Source organism: Mesoplodon densirostris, chromosome 1 (assembly GCF_025265405.1).
Source record: "Mesoplodon densirostris isolate mMesDen1 chromosome 1, mMesDen1 primary haplotype, whole genome shotgun sequence".
Lineage (NCBI taxonomy): Eukaryota > Metazoa > Chordata > Mammalia > Artiodactyla > Ziphiidae > Mesoplodon > Mesoplodon densirostris.
The window spans coordinates 194,427,508-194,444,918 of NC_082661.1; the positions used below are offsets into that span (position 1 = coordinate 194,427,508).

Below are 17,411 nucleotides of genomic sequence, written 5' to 3' on the forward strand. Positions count from 1 at the left end.
ATTAAAAGTACATCAGCACTCTTCTTGTCTTAGTTTCCTTGATTTCTCTGCTGGATTTCATGCTGTTGTCACTCCCCTACCCCCACCACAACATGTTCCCTTGACACATAGTTTTGGTTTTCTTCCTATCTCTCTGCTCTTGCCCTCCCACCATCAATTTATCTATTCATTCTGGTGGTACTGATTTGCTTTCTTCTCTCTTTATAGATTCTAAGTGATCTCTTCCCACCCATGCTTTCCCAATTTACAACAGTCCCAACCTCTGCCCAGTTTCAGATCTGTTTATTCAACTATTCACTGGATGATCCATAGATGCTTCAAACTCAACATGTCCCAAAGTGCATGCATCAGCCTATCACCCAGGGAAGCTTCCTCCTGTTCCTAAATTTTCCTTTTCAATGATAACAAAGTCCTGATAACAGCCTACACTGGAAGTTTTAGTTCTTTTTTTCTTCAACATACCACTTCAGTCTAGAGTATTGGAGGATGAGGTTGTGAGGGCAGGAGAAGTTGACTCCTAAGTATGACAGAATAGGACCAGGTGAATATCTGAGCAAAATGGGAAGTAGAAGAGGAAGGTATGCACGTCAGTTTGTTTTGAAGTTGTGCATCTGAGAAAAGAAGTCACCTGCTCCCCTCAGATAGTGCATGGGACAGGAAAAATCTTCAAAATCTATCTTTTAGCAACAGTAAGTCAGAATAAAATGACTAAATATTAAAAAAAATCTTTTTAACACAAGACTTATTAAAACTTTTATATAACCAAGGAAAAGAAACAGGAGACTAAACACTCAGAAGAAAAGCAAAACTTGTGAAAATCATGTATAGCAAATGGCTATTTTAGAAACACTATCATAGGAATGAACCAATTAGGAATGAATGCTATAAATTATATGAAGAAAGAACATGAGGTATGATCAAGAAACTGATCTGAAGAATTTCACGAACAAAAGGAAATAACCTTAAAGAGATTAAACATATCTTCTTATGAGTACACCAACCCTATCATGTTAGGGTCCCACTCTTACGACCTCATTTAACGTTAATTATCTCTCTAAAGGCCCTATCTCCAAATACAGTCACATTGGGCACTAGGGGTTCAACATATGAATTTTAGGGGGACACAATTCAGTTCTTAACATTATACTAAACACAGTAGAGGTTCACTGAAGTGATATTTTGCTTACTAGGTAATATTATTACTCCCATGGCATAGGCTCATATGCACAACCGTTAAAGCTCTGCCAGTCAGACCTGGTCTTCATTATCTACAAATGTCTGCAACATTTCATTTTTAAAGTTAAAACTGGCTTTAAGTGAGAGATGCATAAAAGTATCTAAATTCTGGCCAAGACCATGTTATTTTTGGCCACCTTTGACTAAATAACAAGAAAACTAATTTTGACTTTATTTTGTAAGGTAAAAGAAATAAAAAATTGCACACTCTAGTGAAGAACTTCCATGCCAAGTTTAAGCCTGGAGCCAATGTTAAAACCAAATTATAACTCTGTAAAATGTAGAAGTTTGCTAGAACCTTAACATTACTGTGCTGCCAATTGCTTACTGTAACATTTACTTAACATTAACTAGTCCTTAAGCTAAAGGAAACTGAATGTGGCTGCTTAATTCAAGACACATGAAACTATGTGCTGTATTTTCTGTGCATTTTACTCTTTTCAGCATTCACTAAGAAAATGATGATTTTTACCTAAGCAGTGAAAAATGTAACATTAATTGGCCACTCAAAACGTTGCAGTGCTAAATGGTACACCCATAGTGTGTGATGCAGAACTTTAAAAACACTGAAATTTTCCAATATTTAAAACTTTGCTCCTAACATTTTAGAGCTTCACAGATGAGGTATATCATCCAGGATTCCAAACTTCAAAGGCTTAAAAAATAAACTACAAACTAGCAAACTTTTTGTTTTTGTTTTACTTCCATTATTTTTGTAACCTTTCCTTTTAAACACATTTTCTTGCATTTGCCATTTGCAGATAAAGTTAGTAGTACTGAAATAATTCATTTTTAATAAATTTTAAATGGGATAAACTTTCTGTGAGTTGTACCAAATGACATAAAAATGTAAATTCCAGAGATTTTATAGTTTCTTCTACCTTCTCATAATATTTTGACATCTTCTAGTGAGCTTCATATTAAAAAGGTACCTGGCATGTTATTGATTAATAGAAAAACAAGGAACCTGTGAACTGCAGAGAACACTTTTATGTCTTTTACTTTTTCAGTTATTTAATTTTCTACTCTGGCAAGATAAAACTAGCTAGTATTTTTTTCTCTTCTATGATGAGCCTAAACTTTTTTTATTAAGTATGGCATTAAAATTATAAATTATTTCATAATTCCATGTAAAAATGATTTTCCCATGGCTAAGTTGCTTTTAGGTATTGATCAAAGTTGATTTACAATTAATAATGCAATAAAAATTATGATTCCTGGGTGTGTGTGTAACCTAAGTGATCTGGATTATTTTATTAGATTACCATGCATTGTATGTACTGGACCTTAGTTTCCAGCAGACATAAGTCAAGAATAGACAAAAATAGAATTTGACATTCCTGTTTTATACGGTACCCTAATTTAGATAACAAGAATGCCAGAGATACAGACTAAGGTGACAGGGGAGGAGGGCAGTGATGTTGGGAGGTCATAATTCCCTGTGAAGGGAGAGACAGGAAGGCTCAAAGTGGACTGCATTAGAAAAGAGGTGGTAGAGGGTCGCAGAGGCAAAGATTCCAAAATGCCCCACAGATCCCGGGAGCAACCTGAGATTATGCATCGGGACTGGAGTGAGGGAACCAAATACTTCAGTTTTCTATATCTATCACTGCCCTTCCATCCCTTCCACACCCTCAAAACTGTTGCTATATTATGAGGTAATTAAAATAGATCCCTTTCCCTCCCTCTCTCCCCTTGGGAGAATGGAAGAGAAAGAAACCAAGTAAGAAATGGAGTGAGTGACACAGAATGAAAAAAACAAACCAAGCCAACACAAAAACTAACAAATCACAGCCTTTCGACACGTTTTGGAGCTTTTCCTTAATGTTTTAACCCTCTGAAGACTGTTCTTTCCTTGGACATACATGAGCAAGGCTCCTGAGACAGTCAGTCCCAAAGAAAACAAAAAAGGAGTGCCTAATGAATAAACACTTTGTGTGATTAATGTTCACAACCCTGAGGATTGCAGCCGGGCAACTCAAGCTGTATTTCACACACAGACGAATGTAAACTCCTCTTTCATTCAGCGGCCATAATTTCTGGGAAGAAACAGATCCTCGCACAGGTTCAGAGGCACACAGAATTTCCAGTTTTTGAGGCCCCCAGTTGCAATTTTCTAATTTAAAGGAGGATTCCTGAAAATAATTCAGGGTACCTTAAAAAACTCAAATCATTTTCTAGTAATTTAAAATGTATATGAACTAAAAATCAAGGGGAAAATATCTAGTTTTTATGTAATGTCATCTCAGACCAGAATGGCATCGACTTATGTACAAAAAAAATGGCACAAAGTACAAATTAGAAGCCCTTTTTGAGCCCAAATCTTTCTAGATCCTTTCTGAAAAAGGAATAACAAGTATAAGTCATAGAAATACCACCAGGATAGTCATTGTTATGTTCTTTCAAACAAAAGGAACCAAGTATTTTAAGGTTTTAAAAATTCTCTGTGAATTGATTATCAATGTTGGAAGAAACAAAATATGCGACGGTTTCTCTCAAAGTATTTTTGAAATAAATATGTCTAAAAATCTAAAATAGGTACAAAGCATTTCGAACCATATTTCAAAATGTTTAACCTGAAGGCTCAGTTTGGAGGTATGGTCCTGTTATGGACTGTTGACCAGGACTAGAACTATGGTAGGTGGTCATGGAGGCCTTCTGCTCCTGGGCAATTGCTTTCCTTCTAATTACTTTGAAGCCAGCTGTGGTAGAGAGCCTTATTCCCCTTACCAGCCCACCCCACATCACAGAGAGTCAGCTGAAGGCAGCATTTTTCATCCCTCAGGTCTTCAATTCTGTTTTCACTGATCTAGCCCCTGAACCTGACCACAAGTAATCTCTACCCCCCCGTCAAATGCTCTGTCACCCCAGGCTGCTGCAGTCTTGCATCACCTCAGACCCTTATATGGCAGGGTATATGTACAATGAGAGTAGCTAGAGATGTATGTCAGTACCAAAAGATGAAATATCTGCAGGCTAAGGCTTTGTTTAGAAACTTGGAAGAAGGTAATCCCATGCCTCTCTCTCAATTACAGAGAAGAGATGGTTCTCCATTCTACCAAGGACTTTAGGGTCAACATTCTAGCAGAGAGCTGTGGAGAAGGCTGTAGAGATATTGTCTTGAAGCTGTGTTTGAATAGTGGGTCAACTGATTTTTCTCTTAGGTTGTGTTTTCCTGTGTGGGTTTGGGGCAGGGGTGTGCTGGAGCCAACTTTCACAAACTAGCAAGACCATTGGGCACTTCTTTTCCCAGATAACCCATCAGTTGGTAGCTTGAAATTGGCCAAGGTGGGAGTGTTTACACCTTAACATCATTCATACTGGCAAATGCTATCAATCAGGGCCTCTGTCCCTCCTTTACCCTACCCCAGCCGGGTTTGGGGATATTGATAGTTATTGGAGAAGAGCAGCTAAAACCATTCTAAGCCAATGCCTTGGTGGTACCACTGTCTTAACCACTTCCTAAAATGCAAACCTTGCTTCATTTTTCTGCTTTTTTCTCATCTTTATTTTGCTCTAGATGTCCTCTCCAGACTAAACCACTTCCCCTCTCCAACTTTTCCCATTCTAGCTTTCTTGTAAGACCATCTGCCTCCTGAATCACTTCCCAGAAAGTTCCCCAATTCTTTGCCTTGTCTCAGTCTGGCAGGCTTCTACGGCCACAACTTTGCCTGCACCTGCATCCCTCTTTTTTTTTTTTTTTCCCTTTCCTTTCCCGCAGGGTAAATCAGCATCCTTAATTTGTTTTCTTTTTTTTTTTAAATCTTTTTAAAATTTTTTTTTATTTTTTGCTTTATAACAAATTTAATCAGTTATACATATACATATGTTCCCATATCCCCTCCCTTTTGCGTCTCCCTCCCACCCTCCTATCCCACCCCTCCAAGCGGTCACAAAGCACCGAGCTGATCTCCCTATGCTATGCGGCTGCTTCCCGCTAGCTATCTACCTTACGTTTGGTAGTGTACATATGTCCATGCCGCTCTTTCACTTTGTCACAGCTTATCCTTCCCCCTCCCCATATCCTCAAGTCCATTCTCTAGTAGGTCTGTGTCTTTATGCCTGTCTTACCCTTATGTTCTTCATGACATTTTTTTTCTTAAATTCCATATATATGGGTCAGCATACAGTATTTGTCTTTCTCTTTCTGACTTACTTCACTCTGTATGACAGGCTCTAGGTCCATCCACCTCATTAAAAATAGCTCAATTTCGTTTCTTTTTATGGCTGAGTAATATTCCATTGTATGTATGTGCCACTTCTTCTTTACCCATTCATCCAATGATGGACACTTAGGATGTTTCCATCTCCGGGCTATTGTAAATAGGGCTGCTATGAACATTTTGGTACATGTCTCTTTTTGAATTATGGTTTTCTCAGGGTATATGCCCAGTAGTGGGATTGCTGGGTCATATGGTAGTTCTATTTGTAGTTTTTTAAAGAACCTCCATACCGTTCTCCATAGTGGCTGTACCAATTCACATTCCTTCCAGCAGTGCAAGAGTGTTCCCTTTTTTCCACACTCTCTCCAGCATTTATTGTTTCTAGATTTTTTAATGATGACCATTCTGACTGGTGTGAGATGATATCTCATTGTAGTTTTGATTTGCATTTCTCTAATGAGTAAAGATGTTGAGCATCCTTTCATGTGTTTGTTGGCAGTCTGTATATCTTCTGTGGAGAAATGTCTATTTAGGTCTTCTGCCCATTTTTGGATTGGGTTGTTTGGTTTTTTGTTATTGAGCTGCATGAGCTGCTTATAAATTTTGGAGATTAATCCTTTGTCAGTTGCTTCATTTGCAAATATTTTCTCCCATTCTGAGGGTTGTCTTTTGGTCTTGTTTATGGTTTCCTTTGCTGTGCAAAAGCTTTTAAGTTTCATTAGGTCCCATGTGTTTATTTTTGTCTTTATTTCCATTTCTCTAGGAGGTGGGTCCAAAAGGATCTTGCTGTGATTTATGTCATAGAGTGTTCTGCCTATGTTTTCCTCTAAGAGTTTGATAGTGTCTGGCCTTACATTTAGGTTTTTAATCCATTTTGAGCTTATTTTTGTGTATGGTGTTAGGGAATGATCTAATCTCATACTTTTACATGTCCCTGTCCAGTTTTGCCAGCACCACTTATTGAAGAGACTGTCCTTTCTCTACTGTACATTCCTGCCTCCTTTATCAAAGATAAGGTGACCATATGTCCGTGGGTTTATCTCTGGGCTTTCTATCCTGTTCCATTGATCTATCTTTCTGTTTTTGTGCCAGTACCATACTGTCTTGATTACTGTAGCTTTGTAGTATAGTCTGAAGTCAGGGAGCCTGATTCCTCCAGCTCCATTTTTCGTTCTCAAGATTGCTTTGGCTATTCGGGGTCTTTTGTGTTTCCATACAAATTGTGAATTTTTTTGCTCTAGTTCTGTGAAAAATGCTAGTGGTAGTTTGATAGGGATTTCATTGAATCTCTAGATTGCTTTCGGTAGTAGAGTCATTTTCACAATGTTGATTCTTCCAATCCAAGAACATTGTACATCTCTCCAACTATTTGTATCATCTTTAATTTCTTTCATCAGTGTCTTATAATTTTCTGCATACAGGTCTTTTGTCTCCTTAGGTAGGTTTATTCCTAGATATTTTATTCTTTTTGTTGCAATGGTAAATGGGAGTGTTTCCTTGATTTCACTTTCAGATTTTTCATCATTAGTGTACAGGAATGCCAGAGATTTCTGTGCATTAAGTTTGTATCCTGCTACTTTACCAAATTCATTGATTAGCTCTAGTAGTTTTCTGGTAGCATCTTTAGGATTCTCTATGTATAGTATCATGTCATCTCCAAAATGTGACAGCTTTACTTCTTCTTTTCCGACTTGGATTCCTTTTATTTCCTTTTCTTCTCTGATTGCTGTGGCTAAAACTTCCAAAACTGTTGAATAAGAGTGGTGAGAGTGGGCTACCTTGTCTTGTTCCTGATCTTAGTGGAAATGGTTTCAGTTTTTCACCATTGAGGACGATGCTGGCTGTGGGTTTGTCATATATGGTCTTTATTATGTTGAGGAAGGTTCCCTCTATGCCTACTTTCTGCAGGCTTTTTATCATAAATGGGTGTTGAATTTTGTCAAAAGCTTTCTCTGCATCTATTGAGATGATTATATGGTTTTTCTCCTTCAATTTGTTAATATGGTGTATCACATGGATTGATTTGCGTATATTGAAGAATCCTTGCATTCCTGGAATAAACCCCACTTGATCATGGTGTATGATCCTTTTAATGTGCTGTTGGATTCTGTTTGCTAGTATTTTGTTCAGGATTTTTGCATCTATGTTCATCAGTGATATTGGCCTGTAGTTTTCTTTCTTTGTGACATCCTTGTCTGGTTTTGGTATCAAGGTGATGGTGGCCTCGTAGAATGAGTTTGGGAGTATTCCTCCCTCTGCTATATTTTGGAAGAGTTTGAGAAGGATAGGTGTTAGCTCTTCTCTAAATGCTTGATAGAATTCGCCTGTGAAGCCATCTGGTCCTGGGCTTTTGTTTGTTGGAAGATTTTTAATCACAGTCTCAATTTCAGTGCTTGTGATTGGTCTCTTCATATTTTCTATTTCTTCCTGATTCAGTCTTGGCAGGTTGTGCATTTCTAAGAATTTGTCCATTTCTTCCAGTTTGTCCATTTTATTGCCATAGAGTTGCTTGTAGTAATCTCTCATGATCTATTGTATTTCTGCAGTGCCAGTTGTTACTTCTCCTTTTTCATTTCTAATTCTATTGATTTGTGTCTTCTCCCTTTTTTTCTTGATGAGTCTGGCTAATGGTTTATCAATTGTGTTTATCTTCTCAAAGAACCAGCTTTTAGTTTTATTGATCTTTGCTATCGTTTCCTTCATTTCTTTTTCATTTATTTCTGATCTGATTTTTATGATTTCTTTCCTTCTGCTAACTTTGGGATGTTTTTGTTCTTTCTCTAATTGCTTTAGGTGCAAGGTTAGGTTGTTTATTCGAGATGTTTCCTGTTTCTTAAGGTGGGATTGTACTGCTATAAACTTTCCTCTTAGAACTGCTTTTGCTGCGTTCCATATGTTTTGCCTCGTCGTGTCTCCATTATCATTTGTTTATAGGTATTTTTTAATTTCCTCTTTGATTTCTTCAGTGATCACTTCGTTATTAAGTAGTGTATTGTTTAGCCTCCATGTGTTTGTATTTTTTACAGCTCTTTCCTGTAATTGATATCTAGTCACATAGCATTGTGGTTGGAAAACATATTTGATATGATTTCAATTTTCTTAAATATACCAAGGCTCGATTTATGACCCAAGACATGATCTATCCTGCAGAATGTTCCATGAGCACTTGAGAAAAATGTGTATTCTGTTGTTTTTGGATGGAATGTCCTATAAATATCAATTAAGTCCATCTTGTTTTATGTATCATTTAAAGCTTGTGTTTCCTTATTTATTTTCATTTTGGATGATCTGTCCATTGGTGAAAGTGGGGTGTTAAAGTCCCCTACTATGATTGTGTTACTGTCGATTTCTCCGTTTATGGCTGTTAGTATTTGCCTTATGTATTGAGGTGCTCCTATGTTTGGTGCATAAATATTTATAATTGTTATATCTTCTTCTTGGATCGATCCCTTGATCATTATGTAGTGTCCTTCTTTGTCTCTTCTAGTAGTCTTTATTTTAAAGTCTATTTTGTCTGATATGAGAATTGCTACTCCAGCTTTCTTTTGGTTTCTATTTGCATGCAATATCTTTTTCCATCCCCTTACTTTCAATCTGTATGTGTCTCTAGGTCTGAAGTGGGTCTCTTGTAGACAGCATATATACGGGTCTTGTTTTTGTATCCATTCAGCCAATCTGTGTCTTCTGGTGGGAGCATTTAGTCCATTTATATTTAAGGTAATTATTGATATGTGTGTTCCTATTCCCATTTTCTTAATTGTTTTGGGTTTGTTATTGTAGGTCTTTTCCTTCTGTTGTGTTTCTTGCCTAGAGAAGTTCCTTTAGCATTTGTTATAAAGCTGGTTTGGTGGTGCTGAACTCTCTCAGCTTTTGCTTGTCTGTAAACGTTTTAATTTCTCCATCAAATCTGAATGAGATCCTTGCTGGGTAGAGTAATATTGGTTGAAAGTTTTTCTCCTTCATCACTTTAATTATGTCCTGCCACTCCCTTCTGGCTTGTAGAGTTTCTGCTGAGAGATCAGCTGTTAACCTGATGGGGATTCCCTTGTGTGTTATTTGTTGTTTTTCCCTTGCTGCTTTTAATATGATTTCTTTGTGTTTAATTTTTGACAGTTTGATTAATATGTGTCTTGGCATATTTCTCCTTGGATTTATTCTGTATGGGACTCTCTGTGCCTCCTGGACTTGATTAACTATTTCCTTTCCCAGATTAGGGAAGTTTTCAACTGTAATCTCTTCAAATATTTTCTCAGTCCCTTTCTTTTTCTCTTCTTCTTCTGGAACCCCTAGAATTTGAATGTTGGTGCGTTTAATGTTGTCCCAGAGGTCTCTGAGACTGTCCTCTGTTCTTTTCATTCTTTTTTCTTTATTTTGCTCTGCAGCAGTTATTTCCACTATTTTATCTTCCACCTCACTTATCCGTTCTTCTGCCTCAGTTATTCTGCTATTGATCCCATCTAGAGTATTTTTTATTTCATTTATTGTGTTTTTAATTGATGCTTGATTCATCTTTAGTTCTTCTAGGTCCTTGTTAACTGTTTCTTGCATTTTGTCTATTCTATTTCCAAGATTTTGGATCTGGGAAATATAATCTTGGATCATCTTTACTATCGTTATTCTGAATTCCTTTTCAGGTAGACTGCCTATTACCTCTTCATTTGTTAGGTCTGGTTGGTTTTTATCTTGCTCCTTCTCCTGCTGTGTGTTTTTTGTGTCTTCTCATTTTGCTTATGTTACTGTGTTTGGGGTCTCCTTTTTGCAGGCTGCAGGTTCGTAGTTCCCATTGTTTTTGGTGTCTGTCCCCAGTGGCTACGGTTGGTTTAGTGGGTTGTGTAGGCTTCCTGGTGGAGGGGACTAGTGCCTGTGTTCTGGTGGATGAGGCTGGATCTTGTCTTTCTGGTGGGCAGGTCCACGTCTGATGGTGTGTTTTGGGGTGTCTATGGACTTTTTATGATTTTAGGCCACCTCTCTGCTAATGGGTGGCGTTGTGTTCCTGTCTTGCTAGTTGTTTGGCATAGGGTGTCCAGCACTGTAGCTTGCTGGTCGTTGAGTGAAGCTGGGTGCTGGTGTTGAGATGGAGATCTCTGGAAGATTTTCGCCATTTGATATTATGTGGAGCTGGGAGGTCTCTTGTGGACCAGTGTCCTGAAGTTGGCTCTCCCACCTCAGAGGCACAGCACTGACTCCTGGCTCCTCTATTTGGGATGATTTTTTGTCTATTTGTGTATTCCACAGATGCAGGGTACATCAAGTTGATTGTGGACCTTTAATCCGCTGCTTCTGAGGCTGCTGGGAGAAGTTTCCCTTTCTCTTCTTTGTTCTCATAGCTCCTGGGTCTCAGCTTTGGACTTGGCCCCGCCTCTGTGTGTAGGTCACCAGAGGGCTTCTGTTCTTCACTCAGACAGGACAGGGTTAAAGGAGCAGCCTCTTCGTGGACTCTGACTCACTCAGGCCGGGCGGGAGGGTGGGGCACGTCGTGCGGGGCGAGCCTGCAGCGGTAGAGGCCGGCGTGACGTTGCACCAGCCCGAGGCGCACCGTGCGTTCTCCCAGGGAAGCCGCCCCTGAATCCCGGGACCCCGGCAGTGGCGGGCTGCACAGGCTCCCGGAAGGGCGATGTGGACAGTGACCTGCGCTCGCACACAGGCTTCTTGGCAGCGGCAGCAGCAGCCCCAGCATCCCACGCCCGTCACTGGGCTCTGCGCTTTCCCCTGCATCCCTCTTATTCTACATGTGGGAGAATATTTTCCTTTTATGTGCCCTCCAACGCTGGAATATGTAGTAGAGACTAAATAATGTAGATCTTAATGCTAAGTGATATGATACAAGTGTGCATGAGAGAAAGAAAATGTTGATACTACATAGGCATTGTGTTACGTGTCTTTTGCTTGTTTGTTTTTTTGCCCTTATACGTAATCCAGATTTTTCACTTATAAGATTGAACAAAAGAAGTGTAACCATTGTAAATGTCTTTAATAAATAAGATAGTGAGAACCAAAGTGAACATTGATTCCTTTGTTAGCTTTAGAAAATTCGTAGGTAAATGTGGTTTAGAAAGGGATGTTAATTACAATAGAATAATATCCAACCACTATATGGAATGAAGTTCTGATACATATTACAACATGGATGAACCTTGACATAATCCAGGCACAAAAGGACAAATATCATAGGAAATACATAGAGACAGAAGGTGGATTAATGTTTATCAGGGGCTGGAGAGAGAGGTAATGGGAAGTTATTGCTTGATGGGCTCAGAGTTTCTGTTTGGGATAATGGAAAGTTTTGTAAATAGTGGTAGTGGTGCACAACACTGTGAATAATTAATACCAATAAATTGTGCGCTTAAAAATGGTTAAAATAGCATATATTATCTTATGTTTATTTTACCACAATAAAAAAATACCCTAGTTGAAAAAAAAAAACAAAGAAAGGGATGTTATTTCTTGATACTCCCCTTTCATTATTCTTTATCTCAGTGAGGTATATATTTAGAACCTTTAAAATTCTAGGCTAGTGGTTCCCAGTAAGTGGTCTGACCAAGCAACATCAGTATCATGTGGGAACTTGTTAGAAATGCAAATTCTCTTGGCCACACCTCAAGTCTACTGAATCAGAAACTCTGATGGTGGGGGATGGGTGGACGGGTTTGGGGAGTGGGTGGATGGGGGTGATCTGTGTTTTTCACAGCCCTCCAGGTGATTGATGCCTTCTGGTTTTGAGAACCACTCTTCTGGGCTGTGGCCACAGAGTTGACTGCCAATGCAGTGCTATCTTTTTATCTGAAGGAGAACATGGGATTTGGAGTAACAGGATGTGCATAGGTGTTTAAGATAAAATGCATGAGTATTTACTATTTATGTGACCTGAGGCAAGCTACTAAGTTTTCTCATGTGTACAAAGGTTTTCTCATCCATTAAGTGGGAATAATGACAGTACCTAATTCAAAAGATATTCTGTGTGAAAACACAAAAAAAATCGGCATTATTATACATTTAATATTAATAATAACAGTATTAACAGTAGCTAACAATATATAGGAGGATGCTGGGTTAGGATGTTAGGAAAGGGCATCATTTAATATATTATCTGTGGGTGCCCAATCAAAGAAAACAGGTGAGAAATTTCCTTTGAAGGTTTAATGGCAGGAAAAATGTTTTATTTTTCCCCAAGTAATAAGTGCCCTTGTTCATTTCTGCTAATGAGAATTATATAATTTTTCATGTGTTCATTTTTACTTTGGTTGCTAAGATACTCAGGACCCAATTTGATACTCAATCCCATCAATTACTCAAGACTTCTTGTATAATACATTTACTTCCCTTAGTTCCTTGGTTCTATTTTTTTTTAATTCACCTTATTTTGTATAAGTCCCTAATTATAAGTTCCTTCACACTTACTTTTTTTTTGTCTTAGTAAAAAATAGAAGAGAGAAAGAAGAAAAAACCTAAGAGTATCATTTGATTTAGTAAAATAACTTTATTTAATAATGCTAGGAATACCAGGAAAAATCTCCATAATGAAGGAATGCCTCTGTGTTCTTTCTGTGGTCATTATCTTTCTCATGCTCAGTCTCTCCTCTGCATAATGAAAAATGATTTTCTGGGACCACATAGTGAGAAGAGCACTAGCCAGTATTCAGGAAAACCAACCACAAGCCTCTGCTACCTTGTACATTTCATATATTCAGTTCCCTCATCTCTTAAATGGATTATGAAGATCAAATAAGAAAATCTGTGCAGAAATGCTTGGTAAATAACAAAGCTCCACACAAGTTGAAGCTGATGTATACAAAATTTTGGTCACATAGATACCATTTTTAAATGAATGGAGAAATAATGAATGAATTGATTCTTCATCTGCCTTCTTCTCTTTCCCTCTCTTTCTATTGCTGTGCCTGAGTACACTGGCTTCCAGAACAAAGTTTAGGGCAATGTTTTTTTTTTTTTTTTTTTTTTTTTTTTTTTTTTTTTTTTTTTTTGCGGTATGCGGGCCTCTCACTGTTGTGGCCTCCCCCGTTGCGGAGCACAGGCTCCAGACGCGCAGGCTCCGGACGCGCAGGCCCAGCGGCCATGGCTCACGGGCCCAGCCGCTCCGCGACATATGGGATCCTCCCAGACCGGGGCACGAACCCGTATCCCCTGCATTGGCAGGCGGACTCTCAACCACTTGCGCCACCAGGGAGGCCCTAGGGCAATGTTTTAATAAATGAAATTCATTTTGTCATTAAGAACATGGTATTCAGTTCATGTAGATATCACCTCAAATGGAAATGTGATACTTTTAAGCACCTTATACAACTGTAATTGTTACTATATGTATTGTTACTGAGCCACTTGGTGTCATTTAATGGCCTGTACTTGTTTTTATTTTCTTTAGATTCAGTTGTGGATATGACAGTTGTCTTAATTTCATGTTGACTTAAAATTTGTCATTTATTTTGTGAATCAGGAATAATAGCATGACATGTTGTTAATGAAATCCTTGGATGCATTTTGACAGTTTTTACCAAAGTGCCATCTTTCATACAGCAGAAAATTGACTCAAGAGAAATGTTCAAAACTGAGAAAATAAAATAGAATAGGGGAGAGAGATTATATTTTAGCAGAGAAGTTAATTACAAATTTATTTATTTGCATTTTATAGTCAACCATTTCATACAATCAAGCAGTTTGGGAACCATATCAAATGAAGTTAAATTCTAAATGAAATAAGTTGATATTATTAAAAAGTGGTAATAATGAGATTAATAGTAATTTTACACTATTACCAGGCACTGTATAACCAACAAAATAACCCCCTACAGGGAGCTATCACACTTATCTCCATTTTGTAAACGAAGACCTGAGGCTTGAGAATTTACATAATCTGCTCAAGCCTCATAGGTTGTTCAGCTAAAATATGAACTGAGATTGTCTGCCTTCACAACACACACACACACACACACACACACACACACACACACATATATATATATATATATATATAACATCTTTATTGGAGTATAAGTGCTTTACAAATGGTGTGTTACAACCTACATTTATAACCATTGGCTACCCTAAAAGTTATTATACACTATTTTAACACTGTTTTTGGTAACAACAGACAGATATGTCAGAAAAGTAAACCCACCCCTTCCCCCCCAAAAAAACCCACATAAAACCAAAACAACTTCAAAAAAGCACAACCCTAAAAACTGAAAGAAAAAAAAAAACCCAAGCCCAAACCTATTAACAAATGTTATTTTTATTGATACATTTATTGGTAATGTATGGCATAGTCCTAATATATTTTTAAAAGGCACTGCTATGCCATTTAACAGACTTTGGCAAGAATAATCCTCTTGTGGCATTAATTCCATGCAACCATAAAAAGAATCCTTGCTAAATGCCAGCAAATGAGGTGGTAATAACTTCAAACTACTTTACTCAGCAGGGAGATGCTCAGCAGGGGGAAAAAAAGATCTGCTCTCCATCTCTTAAAATTTTCAATGTAAAACAATGATATGAGGTTCAGGTGTGCTTCATGAACCCTTTAAGTTGAGGATGTATTAACCTGCGAATTAAGATGTAGCAATTTTACAAAAACGGTCTATTTTCAGAATTTCGCATTCAGACTCCACAGCGTGACCACCAGTGTTTCTTTAGCTGCTAGATGGGAGAGCCCTGCGCGCCTTCCCACACACCTGTGTTTACATTGAGGCCTTGGCAGCACATGACCCGCAGCCATCCCTCACTCACAGCTTTCGGTTTGCTTTCAGCCATGGCAGGCCGCACTGTCCCTGCACTTTCACTAGCTAGCACTGTTAGAATGTTGACTCAGGAGTCCTAAGCTTGGAATTTCATATAAATCAGTTTGTTGAATCTCACTCATTTTAGAATGTTACACAGACATTTTCTAAAATCCTAAACTGGAATTGATTATGTCTTGAAAATACTGTTGAACTTTAAAAAGGGAGTGGGGCGGGGGAGTTGTTTTCATGTAACTTTTGCTTTTATATGGACTTAAGATATTTCTCCCCATTTGCAACTCTTGAAAAATAGGGACCATGGATTTAAAATGAGTTAGTTATTTAGCAAAATAGACAGCAAGACAGGAGGGGGATAATGTTTCTTTGAGGCTTCTTAGGTTTCAGATACAAGATATTAAAGCAAAAGAAATCTATAACAATACAACTTTGCAGTGATGGTTAAAGTTTTTAGATGTTACTTTTCATGAAAAATTTGATGCATAATTAATCTTTTCATCAAAATATATGCCACTGCTCTCAGAACCTGATGAATGAATAGTGAGTGGAGTGCACTGACCTCCAGATTTCTTGGGAGATAGCAGGTACTGTGGCTATATTCAACTACAGTGAATATGACTGATGTGATTAATTTATTCATGAAACAAACTATGCTTTCCAAAAGTTCATTGCTGAAGAAGATAATCAGCTCCTGCCCACAAGGAGCTTAAACTTGTTTAGGGGTTAGAGACAAGCAAATAGACCATTACAATAAGAATAAGTAAGAAGAGAAGTACGGGATGTCCTGGAAATCCACAGGAGGGACCCCTAACCCAGATTCTGTGGGACCGGGAAAGCATGTACACAGAGGGGGATACAGCCAAGTTGAGACCTGACAAGTGAGTAGAGGCCAGCCAGGTAAGGATCTGGGTAAAGGATATTCTAGGCAAAAGGTAGAGATGTATGAATCCCCAAAACCAAAAACATATTTCTACAAAACAAATTTAGTAAAATGAGTCTGAGGCCAGTATCATTAATCCTTCCCAAGTGGCTCTAAGGTTTAATTTTAAATTTGTAGTTTTCAATAGGCCTAAATCATCCCATGCTTTAAAAAAAAAAAATCCAAGGTGCTATTTTTTATAGGGAGGTGGACTGTCTCTCAGGGAATATCTCTTTTATTTATATATTTTGTGCCCTTTGGGAGTAAAATAGAAAGAGCACAGCCTGTTCAAAAAAATTAGAAATTTTGTTTTAGTCCATGAATTACCAAAAAGAGTTTGATTATAAACTACGTTAAAACTAAAAATCTTTTTGATATTAAAAAAATTTCTACTATTAAAAAAGTTTATTATAAATCATTCTTTTTACTATTTAAAATACGTTTTGACCATTTAAAATTATGATTTTAAAATTGAAATTAAATTAATTTACTGAATAACATTAAATTATAAATTTAATTTAATTGAATAATTTAATGAATATGTTGAAATTAAAATGGAAATTTAATGAATAAGTTCTGGGTCCTCAGGTACAGTATAGTGATTACAGTTTGTAATACTGTATTATATACTTGCAAGTTGCTGTGAGAGTAGATCTTAAATGTTCTCACCACAAAAAAGAAATGGAAGTATGTGACATAATGCAGGTGTTAGCTAACATTATCATGGTGATCATTTTGCAATATTAAGTATATTAAATCAACATGTTGTACACCTTAAACTTACATAACATTTATATTCAATTATATATCTCAAGGGAGCTGGAAAAAAATTTGTTTTCATCACATTATGGCTGTGTCTCAGGTTTCTCCAATTTTGTATTATCAGCATTTTCATTAAGCAAATGACATGCTGAATAATAGAATAAGAAAAATGTGTTTATTTGAACAATTATGTTTGGGTACATAATTTATCTGGTAAATATGATTTTATATATAGTTTTAATTTACTGAATTATGACTCTTTTCAAAAAGCTGAGCAGTGAGTTTACAGATCTCACAAATAATACTCCTTATTTTTAAAATGGAAGTAAGAAAGTGATTGTAATTAGAAAATGTTTTTTCCACCTAGAAATTTCCTGGATGGGACAATAAAGTCAGTTTTGGAACACTTAAAGTTAGTGAGGTATTGAATAATTCCCTGTTCATCTATAAAAAGCAAGCAATCTAAAACAAATTCAGTTTTCTTCTTTGATATGGTAGGGTGGGATGAAAAGTATATATGTTCAAATATGACTTTAAAACAATTTTCTGAGGGGCAATTCAAGATGGCAGTGTAGGAAGATCCTG

At 37.3% G+C, this 17,411-nt stretch overlaps 1 protein-coding gene across 2 annotated transcripts in view; it reads left to right on the top strand.

Moving 5' to 3' along the window:
- The window catches only part of CFAP299 (cilia and flagella associated protein 299), a 639,242-nt gene that overhangs the window by 92,214 nt on the left and 529,617 nt on the right, over window positions 1-17,411 (top strand). The gene's annotated exons all lie outside the window — the stretch shown is intronic.